The 14,587-nt window shown below is 38.3% G+C and overlaps 1 pseudogene across 1 annotated transcript; it reads right to left on the bottom strand.

The window, feature by feature from the left end:
* Positions 1–5,289: 5,289 nt before the first annotated feature.
* Positions 5,290–13,989, bottom strand: LOC309870277 (MANSC domain-containing protein 4 pseudogene; annotated as a pseudogene). The gene is made up of 4 exons: positions 13,783–13,989; positions 11,339–11,874; positions 8,467–8,601; positions 5,290–5,948 (listed from the first exon to the last, which is right to left on the bottom strand). The product of its transcript is annotated as an MANSC domain-containing protein 4 pseudogene (transcript).
* Between the last annotated feature and the right edge of the window lie 598 nt (positions 13,990–14,587).

Raw genomic sequence — 14,587 nt, 5'->3', positions numbered from 1 at the left:
CCATATTAACTCCTGTTCTTCTTTCTTTTGTTATTAAGTTTCTCCATCTTGTTATTATGTCCAGAAAAGAAAAGAAGAAAGAGAGAGTAAAGACGACAATATTTCTAAGAAGTGGCCACTTTTCTCTTTGTAGCATTGCAGCATTTCTTTTATCAGATCTCTGGTTGAAAATGCAAGTGTTCAGAATGATTTGATAACTATCTAGCTGAATTCCAGGGATAAGACTAACAGAGGGTCCTTACTACTCCACCATGTTAACTCTAGAAGCCACATCACATTTAAAATATTTTCTCATACTAATGCATCATGGCAATGATTATTCAGCAGTTTTGTTATTTGTATGGTGTGGCAGTAGAACTGATTAGACGACCTGTGTGATTCCTTCTGGTTTGAAAGTATTTTAATTTTATTTCTGCCATCACTTTAATATTCATGTATATACATATGTTGTTATTTTATCTCCTATTTCTTTTTATACAAATTAGCACCTATTGGTTGCTTTTAAATCCAGATCTTCCTCAACTTAGGATGGGGTTATGTCCCAATAAATCCATCTTAAGATGAAAATATCGTAAGTTGAAAATATATTTAATACATCTAACCTACCAAGCATCATAGCTTAGTTCAACCTACCTTAAACGTGCTCAGAACACTTAACATTAGCTTACAGTTGGCCAGAATCATCTATCACAGAGCCTATTTTATAATTAAGTGTTAAATATCTCATGAAGTTTATTGAATACTGTACTGAAAGTTAAAGAATGGTTTTATGGGTACAAAGTGGTTGTCATTAAACAGGTTGTTTACCCTTAGGATCACATGGCTGGATAGGAGCTTTGGCTGCTGCTGCCCAGTATCATGAATATGTATCATCATATATCACTAGTCTGGGAAAAGATCAAAATTCAAAATCTGAAGTATGGTTTCCTCAGTATGTTACTGCTTTCACACCATTATAAATTCAAAAAATCGTGAGTCAAAATAAGTCAGGACCAGCTGTAATGACTTTGGTTATTTAGGAGGCTAAGTCCAGAACGTACTTCCCTGTATATAGTTCAGTGCTTTTTTTTTACATAACTACTGTCCACCCAATGCCTTTTCTACAGATGCCAATTCTGATTAGAAACAGGTTCTTGGAAGTATTTTTCTAATCTGAAAAGTTTGCTCCATTCCTCTCTTTTGGGCTCACTTTATGTTAATTCAACTCTGCTTAGCATCCTTCTTTCTGTTTTCTAGGGCTCACTTCTCCAAGCCAATGCTTGCAGAAAAGTGGAAATGGAGGTTAACTGGTATTCATCTCTTTAGATTCCCCAGTTAGAGTTTCTGCAGCTCAGAAAAGAGATGGGGTGTAAGACCTTGAAATTAATTGGAGTAAATGACAAAGTAAGACTTGTCCTATGAAACATTCCATTCAATTTAACTGTCAATTCAGTCTTTTTATCTATTATGTCTACCACTTCCAAAGTTGTAAGTGGTTAAGTTAATTAAAATAGAATTTTATTTTCTATTGAGTTTAATTACTTGGAATTAATGAGTTTGTTACTTGTCCAAAACTTACTTTGCCTAACAGAATTAGAGAACATAAATGAAAGCCAAAAAGAATTTGAAAACAGTTACCCAAAGGATTTATATGAAATGAAGGTATGATTTAGTATTAGCAAGTTCAAGAATCTGTATGTTATTAAGTATGATAAGATGACCTTGACTGCAAAAAGAGAGATACATTGTAACCCACTGCATAGAAATAGTAAATTAGGGTGCTTGGGTGGCTCAGTGGGTTAAGCCGCTGCCTTTGGCTCAGGTCATGATCTCAGGGTCCTGGGATTGAGTCCTGAATTGGGCTCTCCGCTTGGCGGGGAGCCTGCTCCCCCCAACCCCCGACCCCCCCGCCTGTATCTCTGCCTGCTTGTGATCTCTCTCTCTCTGTCAAAAAAATAAATAAAACCTTTAAAAAAAAAATAAAAATAAATAAATAATAAAAATAAAAATTTTTTAATTAAAAAAATAAAAATTAAAAAATAAATTAAAATTAAAAATTAAAAGCATACTTTAAGTGTATTGAAATGTTATATTTCTTAGAGATTCATGGAGTTTAAAGAATTTCAGATGCAGAAACAGTATTGAAGAAGGGAACATTTTGAAAATAGAGGTTGAGGAGAAATCCTTTGGGAACATGTAAAGAGATGGTAGGTTAGGGTCATCCATCTTTTGAAATAATACTATAATAATAGATAAAACAGAGGAGGTAATGCTGTGTAATAAAAAATCTGACCTGGCCCAAAGAGAGGTCTGGCCTTTGCTTGCAGCTTCTAGGAGGTAATCTATGTCATACCTCATAGGAATATCTTTGTTTAGGGTGAGAGCCAGTCACAATGGATTTTAGGGTGGGGCTGGCCACACCTGACAGTCTTAGCCATGCGGGCAAAACCACATGATTTAGAGGAAGGGGCATTAAGTCACTTGGGATCAGTCCACCTGGCAGCTGAGATCAACCACCCAGGTAATCACTCGGTCATACCCATGCAATAGAGCCTCTATAAAATCTTTGAACTGCTAAAGTTTGGGCAGGTTTCCCTGGCTGGCAGTACTCTGGGCATATTACCATACACTGGTGCAGGAAAAGTAACATATCTTGCCTCTAGGGGCAGACACCAGAAACTATAACTTTGGAACCCTCTGTGACTTCATTCTATGTGCTTCTTTCCTTGGCTGACTTTAATCCATATCCTTTCCCTGTGATAAACCATAACCATGAGTATAACAGCTTTCCTTGAGTTCTGTGAATTATTCTAGTGAATTACCAAACCTGAGGGTGGTTTTTCAGACAGACCTCCCCGCTCCAAATTTATACTTGGTGTCTCACAGAGCACTGTACCCTCTAGCCTTTGCAGTTTGGGTATCTCCAGGCAACTGATCTGAAGATAGGCTGTAGCACTGACACCTAATGGCAAAATCTTAGAGCTGTGAGATTAATACAGAACTGCCTCAGATAGAAAGCAGTTACGATCATTATAATTTTAGCAATAATTAAACTACTGTTTTTCATTAATCGGATCTTTACCCATCCTTTAAGATATTAATTGAGCCAATATATACAATGAACATCATATTTATCCTTTAACCAAGTCTAAGGGATATTTGCTACATTGATAACACATTGACTGCTGACATCAAACTTAAAATTATATAACTCAGAAGTTGCTTAAACACATAGGCAACTAAGAAGTAGGATAAATCTGTTCCCTTAATTGTGACATGCTTTAGTTCTTTCTTTGCATATGTCTTCCCCAACAGTGGTAAGTATTTCATAATACTGGACAGTTACAGACTTTTTAAAAGAGGTCTGGCTAGTTACAATGTTGGGAGGATTTCAGTATTATCATTACTTTGCAATTGAGTTTAACAATCTTGGCCTTGGTTGTTGACTGGTTGTTGGCCTTGAGAATCTTTTATTGTTTCTTGAGAAAGTTTTAAATTCTATTCAGAAGTTCTCTTTTGGTCCTTGTGGCTTCCAGGAAGGACATGGTTTCTAGGCTTGGCGATTTTTGCTTCCTGGCTGACACTGGCCTGGTTGCATCTGCAGTCTAATAAATGTCTTCAGTTTATCTGATGGTCACAGATAGTGGCTGAAGAAGAGGAGTATGGGTTTGGTTTCTTACAAATGTAAATATGTTTTCTCAAATTATGGTCATTTTTATAAAACTACCAATTTTAGGAAATGAGCAAATTCTAAGAAACCCCAAGGAAGAAAAATGTTTTTCTAGCCCCCCTGGTTTTTTGGAAACCTTTAAAAGCTTGTATATAAAAAATAAAATAAGGTAAATTAAAAACTTGCATATATTTTAAAGAAAAATAATCTTTTAAAAGATTGTACAAATAATTTTTAAAGACTGCTTCCTGAGTTATTTATTGAAATATAATTTTAGGGTAATTTAAGTCTTTATATCCTCCCTATGTAATATGAATAATTTTTTTCCTAATGAATTGGGAAAGAAATTGATAAAATTTAATATTTAATATCATGACTAGTAAATAAGGGTAAGTTGATGACATTTTAAAAATCAGATTTTTATTTGTAGCTAATATTCCACTGATAGAGATTTTTTATATTTCTTCCTTATATTAAAAAAAGAAACAGACATATTTTTCCCCCACATAGTATCAACACTAGGGAAAGAAACAGAAACACCTCTTAAGCCACGGGACAGTTTGTTTTAACATAAGAGAGAACAATACTGTTTTATTAATCCTGTAATAGGGCTTTCTTTTATCTATTCTTGCGTATTGGCTGTCTTTTAGTATCTCTCCTCACATTTAAAAAGAGTTTCAAGGGTTAGATTAAGGGTCTAAAGCTTAAAATCATTGGAGACTTGATTGAATTAAAGTGTCTGCACTCAGGGTGGGGGTGGGGGTAGATCTGGTGTAAGATTTGGACAGAGCTCAAATACCTACAGCTAATGTTTGCACCTGGGAAAACACTACATACACGTGAGGGCTGTAAACTAAAACTCCCAAACTTTATTCAACAGAGATCAACACAATTCCAGTACCAAAGTTAAAGGCATGTCAACTTTAAAAAATGAAGATGGTTTAGGATTAGGAAGAATTAATCAGTCGAACATCAAAACTAAATTTTTTTAAAAGGCAGCATTTGCACATGTGTTAGTAACTGTAATAATAGCACTTTTCTGTCCAATCCACTAAAAGATTTTATTAACATACATGACAATTATTTGACCTTGACAGGAAACATATGATATTATGGTGTTTTCCTCTCTGTATTTTTTTTTCCATGTTTTTTGGAGGCTTTTAATCTAACAGTGATTTCCAGCATGAACTTTTGAACCAGATATCTATTAAATCCTGCCCTCCCTAATATTAAGCTATGTGACTTTAGGGAAGATAGCCTCTCTCTTCTCATTTTCCTCATCTGTAAAATGTGATAATAATACTATAGTCATTTTAAAAAGTATATCTAATTCATAAAATTATATCCATGAGGGAATACATGTATAGCACTTAGAAGCATATCTCTCACACTGTGCTAAACAAGTGCAGGGGTCAGAATTTTGGAACTTTGGCAAAGGTCAGAATTTTGGAACTTTGGCAAAGGGTAGAACTTTCACAAAATAGAAATGACCAAAGCAGTTAAGTTTATGAAGATTATGGCCTTGCAATCCTGTGCAATATTTATTTTTTTTAAACAAACAGCCCTGGTCTTACAGAAAACTAAAAACGATACCCTTGAAAGCTTACAATCTTGTAACTTTTACTATTAAGAGTTCTTCTTTAGAGTGTTAACTTTTTGACATGCCTGGATCCTGCCTTTCTCTGCCCTGGCTTATACTGGCCCTGCTGCTTTCTCCAGCATCCAGATGCTAGGATGATCATACAACAGCAAAGAAAGATGACAGAGGTACAGAGGGCCACTGGAGCCAGCCACATCTTTGAAGTCACAGATGCCCCAACAGGTGTCATGTCTTCATTCTCAGCTGTGTGGTTTCTGCTGTTGGACCCCTTGGTTTTATTTAGTAATTGCTTGCTACTGTTGAGTCGGGATGGAATAGGCCTATGAAAAGCTTTTGTGTCTATGGGAACAAAGAAAGGAGAAATAGTCTTGTTATCTGGATTATTGATGAAATCAGTGCTGTGTGACACCATATTTACCTCTGTGGTAATGGAGTTATTCAGGGAAATGAGTTTTGCCCAAGAATCTGTGGTTAACTCCTTGGAATACCTAGTACTGTTTGTGTTGACAACCAAATCTTGATGTGTGGTTGATGCCGGCATCTCTGTTGATGGTAGCATTTGGTTTATCACTGTGGTTTGTTGTTCATCTAAATGCGTAGCTTTTAAAATCCTTAGTCTGTCCCGTGTGTTAGATGAGGAACGAGTATTTAGATATGTGGGACGTGATTGTTCAAAAACCAGCAAATCTGGATCTATACCTGAAAGATAAATAAGGCATCATTCATTTTATTTTTTATTTCAAGGAGAGAATATCAAAGCACAGCTTGGAGAAGTCTTGGGTTTGCCACCAAGTTAGTGAACTGAGCTTAAGTTCAAGTTCTACTATTGCATATTTCTGGAAGGCTTAGAAACGTACTGGCCACATTTGAATTTATCTTAACTTTCAAGAACACTTTCTGTTTCAAAGAGCTGGCTCCATCATGGAGGATTCTTTCTGTCTGCCGGGGCTTCTGGGTAACAATAGCCAATGTTAGTGCAAGAATTGCAAAAAAACAGTAACCATTTGAGATATGTAGCATCTTAAAGTTTAAAAAAAATAAATAATACAGAAGTATAACTGTATTCAAAATCATGAGCAAAGCCCTCTGTCTCCTCCCTTCCCAGTTCCTGAAGGTAATGACTTTGTCTTCAGTATTTTCTCTCTTGTAAAGGAACTCCTTTCCCTCTGACTTCAGACACAAGCAAATATTGCTCTGTCTATAAAGGGGAGGGGAAAAAACTTCTCAACAGCTTTTCAGTTGTCTCTCCTATCAGTTTCTGTCTCTCTGCCTCTCTCCCTCTCAACATAACGATATCCATTTCCTTTCTTTGTTTTTTGCCTTCTGCCATCTTGTTCCATCCGCACTATTCTGTCAGAATTATGCTTCTGAGATAATCAGTAGTTTCCATATTTCCTGGCCACCTCATTGTTCTGACTTCTCTTTTACCCTCAATCCTGCTGGCCATCCTTTCCCTAAAATTCTCCTCTTGTGACTCCCTGGAATGCAGACTCTCTTGACACTTTATCTCAGATTGCCTGTTTCTCATTTTTTCTTTCTTTAGCTGGTTCTCTCCTTGGTTCAAATTGGTTGTGTGCTTTCCACAATCTTTAGTCTGTTGTCTTCTGCTGAATTTTCCCTTCATCTCACCCCTTCACCACACACACACACACACACACACACACACACACACACACACACAAATATCCTCATCGGCTGTCACCATTATGTCAGTGGCACTGAAATCCACATCACCTGTTATTTCCTCTTTCTCGGTCCCTGGTCTCATTGCTCCTGTGGTCTACTGAAGGTTCCCACCTAGACATCTCATGTCATCACTGAACAGTCCCAAAGCCAAAATCATTTTGTCTGGCTCTCTATCCCTTTCGGTGACCTCACCAATCTTCCATCACCCAAGCTGGAATCTATGTACTGCAGAGCAATCTTGGACTCCACTCTCTTCTTTTCCTTCATCCAAAAAGTGGTTCCTATCTGGTTCCCTCCCAATGTGCTGGTAATCATCCCTCCTCTTCATTGCAGTTACGGTCACCTTCTCCAGATCTAATGCTTCCCTGACTAGATATTCTAATTCGCATCCTGCATATTATTTTTCCAGACTAAAGACAATCACACTCATCACTTTAATGATGACGTTCTCTCACTAAATTCCTTTGCTGGTTCTCTGTTGCTGACAATGTCAAGTCCAAACACTGCTTTGTCCAAAACACTTTTGTAACCTGGCCTACCCTAGCCTTACCCAGATTTTCATTGCAACCCCGAAAGTGCCCCTTTTGTAGCCAGATCTGCTTTCTACTCTCCCGTCGTGTGATACAGAACTCCTTGTCTTGCCTCTGCCTGGCCTCTTCCACGAAGCTGCCTCTGAACATAGGTTTCTTTAGTCTCCTCTTCTTTTGAGTGCTTGTACTTGAGGCAGTATCACACATTTTTGTATTTACTTAGGTTCTACACTAATTGTGAGCCTTGTCATATCAACTAGATTGTAAGAAACTCGAGGGCAGACATACAGCTGCCATCTTCTGCAATGCTGCTCCTGGTCTGAATTAGGTGTTCAGTAAATAAAACCAATGACAAAATTTAGCGCCTTTGTATCTGGATGGCAAAAATCTATTCTTTCACATTTACCAATTTGTACCATGTGTTTGTATACATGGGCAAGGCACGCTTAAATGTGTATTTATCTAAAATAATAGTTATCTTGGGACCATTGGTAGGCTAATGTATGTTAGTAACTGCATTTCCTTGTCCTTGACATCAATCTTTGTAGAAGCCTTGTATACAGTGTCTGTCCATAGACCTCAAAACTGCCACTAAGCATTTTCTTTGTTCCTAGTAGTACGCTTAGCCCCTCTAGTAGGAATGCCTTCTTCTTCTTTTTTTTTTTTTAAATTTACTTATTTTTTTTCAGCGTAACAGTATTCACTATTAGGAATGCCTTTTTGGGCTTTTGCTAGGGGCTCCTGGAATATAGGTAATGCTTAAGCTCTTCTTTGATCACATACAGTTTGTTATCATCTGGAATGAATTCATCAGTGCTGAGCATGCCAAACTAGAGCAAATTTATTTGTAGTTTTCTGCCCTGGATGCCCAAAACTTTTCCAGATAGAGATCATGGGAAAATAGTGGTTCAGGTTGTTACCAGCCAGTTTCTAGGTTATACATCTCTACTAGAGCGTTACCAACATTCTTCAGCATAAACACAAAATGCACAAATCATTACCTTCTGTTACGTTGTATAAAATGGCACTGGTTCCAGGCTCTAATATGCAGCTCTCCAGTGTGGGGCAGTGAACATGGAGGCAGTTGACATTGTCATGCATGGGATCATGGTAGAAGACAGCCACGTTACAGGAAACTGAAAGGAAAAGTGCATCTGCAGGTGGTTTTGGTTTCTCCCAGCTGGAAGAGCTCTGAGTAGCTTCTATTTCTTCCAAGAACATGGCATTCACACCAGTATATTGCAGGGCTATGTTCAGACATCTCACAGAACATGGTGAACTACAGTAACTGTTTCTATGAATGTGGAAAATGCCCTTTTAAAAGAAACTGTCCATGGATTTTTCTCTAATCTTTCACACATTCCATTCCACACAGGATTACCTGGAATCATTTTCCAATCCCAGGATTTTATGTTCATGAAAGTTCAGTTGGCTACAGAAGCCCCTGGGGCTTATCAGATTTCTAGTTGCAGTGCCCTCTCAGAATGCTAATGCACCGGAGTTCACCAGAGAAAGAAAAACAAAAATCAAGTGACAGATGTTGTAACAAAAGAGGGAGTCATGGGAAGGCAAACACTGCAATTACTGGGAGAGGCCCGGATGGTAGAAAGGCAGCAGGCCAGGTGAACGCTACCCTGACCCTGATTATAGGGGAGCACTAGCCCCATTTGCAAATCACACATCCAACGGAAAGCCCATTCAATGTCCTTTAAAGAGGAAGAGAGTCCACTGACAAGGATGTGAACATTTGGAATTCTAGTGGGTGGGGGTACGTCACTGATGCTATCCCCCTTCTCCTAAATAACTTTGCTCCATAAAATACATCATGTTATTTCTGGAAACCCTTAAGTCTGATTTGCTGAGTGCCAGTATCCAGTCTGTCCTCCCTAAAGTACAAAACAGACTTTCCTCCTGCTGCAGTGTAGTAGGAAATATCCATTGACCAAAGGTATCAACTTCTTTAATAAAATAAGATTACAGAGGGATAGCATACAATTACCAGACCTCAGAGTATCCCTAAAGCTGTTGTGGAACTGTGGTTGGCCAAACCTTTGCTGCTTCTGTGTAAGGTTAACTGTGGGGAGCTCTATCCCACCCCTCCCCCGTTACCTCTGGGCCAGCCAGGAGGATAAAGAAGAGGGCAGAATTCAATGAATAATACATTGCTAATACATTTTAGATTACAAATGCATTCCTTAAAGACTGGACTGTCAAGTTTAAGGGAAAGGATTAAAAATATGCAAATTTAGACATTTAAATTTTTGATAAGAAAGTAGTTGATGCTGTAAAGAGAACAATTTTAAAAGAAGTTTTATATTCCTCTTCGTGTACATTTTAGAGTTTCAGCTCTGAACAGGTTAGTTATTGCAGGACTGTGGCTTTTTAAAGTTCTGGCTTCCAGCTAAAAACAGACGTGTGTTCGTGCCCTTTCTTCTGGAGGAAGAAAACCACAACTTGGAAGCTACAGAGGCTCTAAAATCATGGAATTCTACTGGATGCTTAAAGTATCCCTGGAAGTCCAGAGGACACAGTTTCCCTGCGATGGACAGTCAGGTAAATGGATACCATGGGAAAATGCTGAAAGGTACACCCCCCCACACACCTTCCCTTCAGGCTTATGGGAGTTAGAAGCATCTTTAAGGTGAGAATCTAGATTGGCAACCTTTTCCAAAAAATTTCCCTTTGGGGCACCTGGGTGCCTCAGTCAGTTAAGCGTCTGCCTTTGGCTCAGCTCATGATCCCGGGTCCTGGGATCAAGCCCTGCATTGGGCTCCCTGCTAAACGGGAAATCTGTTTCTCCTTTCCCTCTGCTGTTGCCTCTGCTTGTACTCTCTCTCTCTCACACACACACACACACACACATACTCTCTCTCTCTCTCTCTCTCTCAAATAAATAAATTCTGTAAAAAAAAAAAAAATTCCCTTTAAAAAATTAATTGCTCTCTTGTGTGCCTGATTAACTTTCTAGGGCTTCGCCCGGGACAGCTTCTCACACTGTGGTCAGTTTACACCCTTGGGTAGCCTCAGTACACATCCCAGAAATCTGCCATGTGTACTTGGATAGGAGGCACTGGCAATTAATAAGTCAGTATCAAACCATGGAAAGAAAGTGTAGAAGAACCAAGAGAATTATTTTAACGTATTGTGTTGCTTTTGCTATTTCTTTCCAAGTAGCTTTAAAATCTTGGAAAAATGAAAAACAAATGAAAGTAGTCTTTAGACAATTATAACTGGAAATTCTGCAATAATGAAATGTTTTCCTTATTATAAACCTTGATCATATTACATGGGTGATGCTTAACTCTGATTCTGGACTTCAGACAAAAAAATCAGAATATTTAAAATATATATTTATTTTCTTTCTTTTTGCTAGTTGACATATATCTACCTATGTCCTTCAAAACATCTAAACAATCTAAATTCTTGCTCCATGCAACCCACATTTGCTCAACACAAACAAGCACATTTCAAAAATTTGAAATATTGAGATCACCAAAAGAAGTTTGAAAAAGAAATTATTGTATTATTTTTTGAAGCCAAATATGCCATTTTGGGGGGATGTGGAAATATTGTTAGTTAACCCTCGAGGAAATAGTTTCATTTAGTGCTTTAGTGAAGAAAAGAAGATTCTGTGTTACCTGTGGGTTCCATGGCACTCTGGACCATCACCAGATTTGTAAACTGAGCCAGAACTGATCCAAATGGCAAAGTCAGTCTCAATCTCTCTCCTGCCTCCCCCATCCCCTTGTCTCTCCCTCATCTTCCCTAGTCCTGATCATCTGTTCCCTGGAACCTCTGCCTAGAGCTCCTTACTTAGGTCTTCATTTTCTAAGTTTCTCCTGATTTTTGCTCAGGCATATCATTGATACTTACCATCCTTCCTAAGGCAGCAGCTCCTGCTACATTTCTGGCCGGTACTTTCAGAATAATACTTCAGGAACTGAGCTCCCAGCTTCTGAGACTCCTCCAGGTCAATCAGAAGACCTGGAAAGCGACGGATCCAACAGTCTCTATAAAAAATGGTGGGTGAGCAGAGAGAGTCTGAGGTCCACCCCATGCTCAGCAGCAGCACCAAGGCTGTTTCCACCACTGCCACGTGCATTTCCGTGGTAGGAAGATCGGGCAAGAAGTCTGAGATCCAGACAGACGCCGAAGCTGACCATCAGGGTTGAGGACAGGTTCTGGAATTTCAAAGCTGTTGCTAAGGGACTCTCCTAGAGAGTCACCTTCTAGAAAAGTGAAGCCATTCTTTGACTGCATATTGATTTTTCTTTTGTTTCTTCCCAGCTTAGCCCTAGGTGAACATTTGACTTTCTGATGTTAATTCTGAACATTTTCCAGGCCATTTTGATACTCTGTCCCTTACCCTCTTGAAGATGTGGATTCTCTCCTCTGCTTTTCTTCTTTCTCTGAAAGTGAATAGTCACAGACACCTCTTCCTAAGTAAATATAAAGACAAGTGGAAATCCTAGCCCAGAGTCTTTCTGAGGAAAACAATAATTTAGTCACTTGACGTCAGATAAAGGAAGGATCCATCACACCAGAAACAAGACATGGTTTGTAAGGGGACTGTTGTATGGTTTTAAAGAAACCTGTGACTGCAGACTTTTAATTTTTAAATTTTTATTATATTTTTTAAAGATTTTATTTATTTATTTGGCAGAGAGAGAGAGAGAGATCACAAGTAGGCAGAGAGGCAGGCAGAGAGAGAGGAGGAAGCAGGCTCCCCACCACAGAGAGTCTGAGGTGGGGCTCGATCCCAGGACTCTGGGATCATGACCCGAGCCAAAGGCAGAGGCTTAACCCACTGAGCCACCCAGGCGCCCAACTGCAGACTTAAAAAAAAAAAATGTTCCCCCTATGATTTAAGTTCTGGTATTTACATTCACCAGAAAACCAGTTTGTGCCCTGGTTTAAATTTTTTGTTTTTATTAACAAAATAACAACAACAAAACCTTGAAAGTAAATGAAAACTGAAAATGAAAAAAAATTAATTTTGCAGTGATTTTGAAAACATTGAATGTGGATATGTGGATCCTGGTCACTTCTTGGAGCTAGGCATTCCCCACCCCCTCAAAGGTCAACCACAGACTTTCTTTAAAAAGAGAAAATAAAACATAACAGTGAAAGTTGTGAAGAAGTTCAAAAAGTGGAAGGAGGGGGCACCTGGGTGGCTTAGTCATTAAGCATATGCCTTCCTCTTGGTTCCTGATCCCAGTGTCCTGGGATTGAGCCCCCATTGGGCTACCTGCTCAAGCGGAAGCCTACTTCTCGCTTTCCCACTCCCCCTGCTTGTGTTCCCTCCCTCGCTCACTCTCTGTCAAATAAATAAATAAAATCTTAAAAAAAAAAAAGTTCAAAATGGGGGCTTGTTTGCAAGTTATAAAAGATACTTCTTTCTGAAGCATATACAAAATGCATAGTATCTCTGACTAAAGCAGGGACAGTTTCTAAGAAATGTGTATTAGGGAAATGAAATGGTTTTAAATTTCTAAGTATTGGGGCGCCTGGGTGGCTCAGTGGGTTAAGCCGCTGCCTTCGGCTCAGGTTATGATCTCAGGGTCCTGGGATCGAGTCCCGCATCGGGCTCCCTGCTCAGCAGGGAGCCTGCTTCCTTCTCTCTCTCTCTCTGCCTGCCTCTCAGTGTACTTGTAATTTCTCTCTGTCAAATAAATAAATAAAATCTTTAAAAAAAAATAAAATAAAATAAATTTCTAAGTATTAATAAAAATCACTTCAATTGCAAGGCCAAAACATTCGAAAAGATACTAAAGGAGGCAAAAAATGGCCTCTCACTTTTGTGAAGGTTGTAGTTTCCATATCCCATGATGATGTCCACGTTGACAAAGTAGTTCAAAATATGAAACTGTTGGGTTTTTATGCCATTTTTATACCAAGCATAAGTGAAAATCAGCTTTTGGCATAAAGTACGGCTGAACTGCTCTTTTTAAAAAAAAAAAAAAGATAAAGCTTTTTCTATCCTGTGATCTCAGTTTCTTTCGTACCTTTTGCACAATGACTCATTCACTTACTTGGCACAAAAATGTTAACATTCTTTGAATTTTCATTTCTCTACCTGTTTTGTAATAATAGCCTATCACATATGCTTTAATTTTTAGAAATGATTTAATCATCAATAATAAGCAAATAATCAAAGGGCTGAATAACTTTAAAAACAAAACATTTTACTTTCTCCTAAGCAAAAATTATAACATGGATTAACTCCTAACCCTGCATAAGCCACCTAAAATATACTAAAAATGATTAATGTGTTATTCTATTGAACTTCTCATAGAAAACAAGTTTCAGTTGCTTACCTGCAAATAATCCGACCATTCTGTCTGTTCCAAGGAGAAAGGGAAGAGAGGTTTCCTGATGGCAAAGTAAGTGACAGGCGAGGAACAAAAAGATTACTCCCTTTTTTTCCATGAGGTTCCATAGATACAGCAATTAGTTCATGCCCCGGGGACATAAACCAGAAAGTCAGCTTTCTAACCTTCTCCCCTCAGTGTCTTTCAATCACATTAAATGCAGTTTCTTTTGGGTGATATAGAATTCCTTGAAGTTCTCATGTATCCTGCAGGGATAATGGAACAACCCATAATTGCTTAATCCTTTTGCTGTCAAATGGTGTTCAAGTAAAGATCAAAGTTGCATTTTTTAAAGAATCTCCAAATACCAAGGTAAAAGCATGCTTTAAAATTTTTTAAACATTTTTTTTTTTTTTTTTGGTGATTGCATAAACATTCAGTTGGAAACCAGGAACTTCTTGGAGCCAAATATTTTGAAAAGGAGAGATAGAAACTGGACTGCAGGGGCAGAGGGAGGAATCCACAATGGGCTGAGATATGTGGCCCAGAAACATCTAGTCTCAAAATTGTCCATGTGAGATGAAATTACAGAAACCAGAAAGCAATTCCAACTCTGAATAAAAAATTGCTATATAGGCTTTTTATAGATTTTATCAAATATTGAGAACTGTTACACTATTGCAATGCAGTGATATATTGTATTTATTTCCAACTGAGTGCTCTTAAGAAGGGTTCAAAGATTGTATTCTTACCTTAAAAACCACATTTTTCTTCCAAGAGCCTGATTCAGTTGTTCTAGTCTGGGAACCAG

Source organism: Mustela nivalis (assembly GCF_964662115.1).
Source record: "Mustela nivalis genome assembly, chromosome: 7".
NCBI classification, from domain to species: Eukaryota; Metazoa; Chordata; class Mammalia; order Carnivora; family Mustelidae; genus Mustela; species Mustela nivalis.
This window is presented reverse-complemented; position numbering and strand designations above follow the sequence as displayed.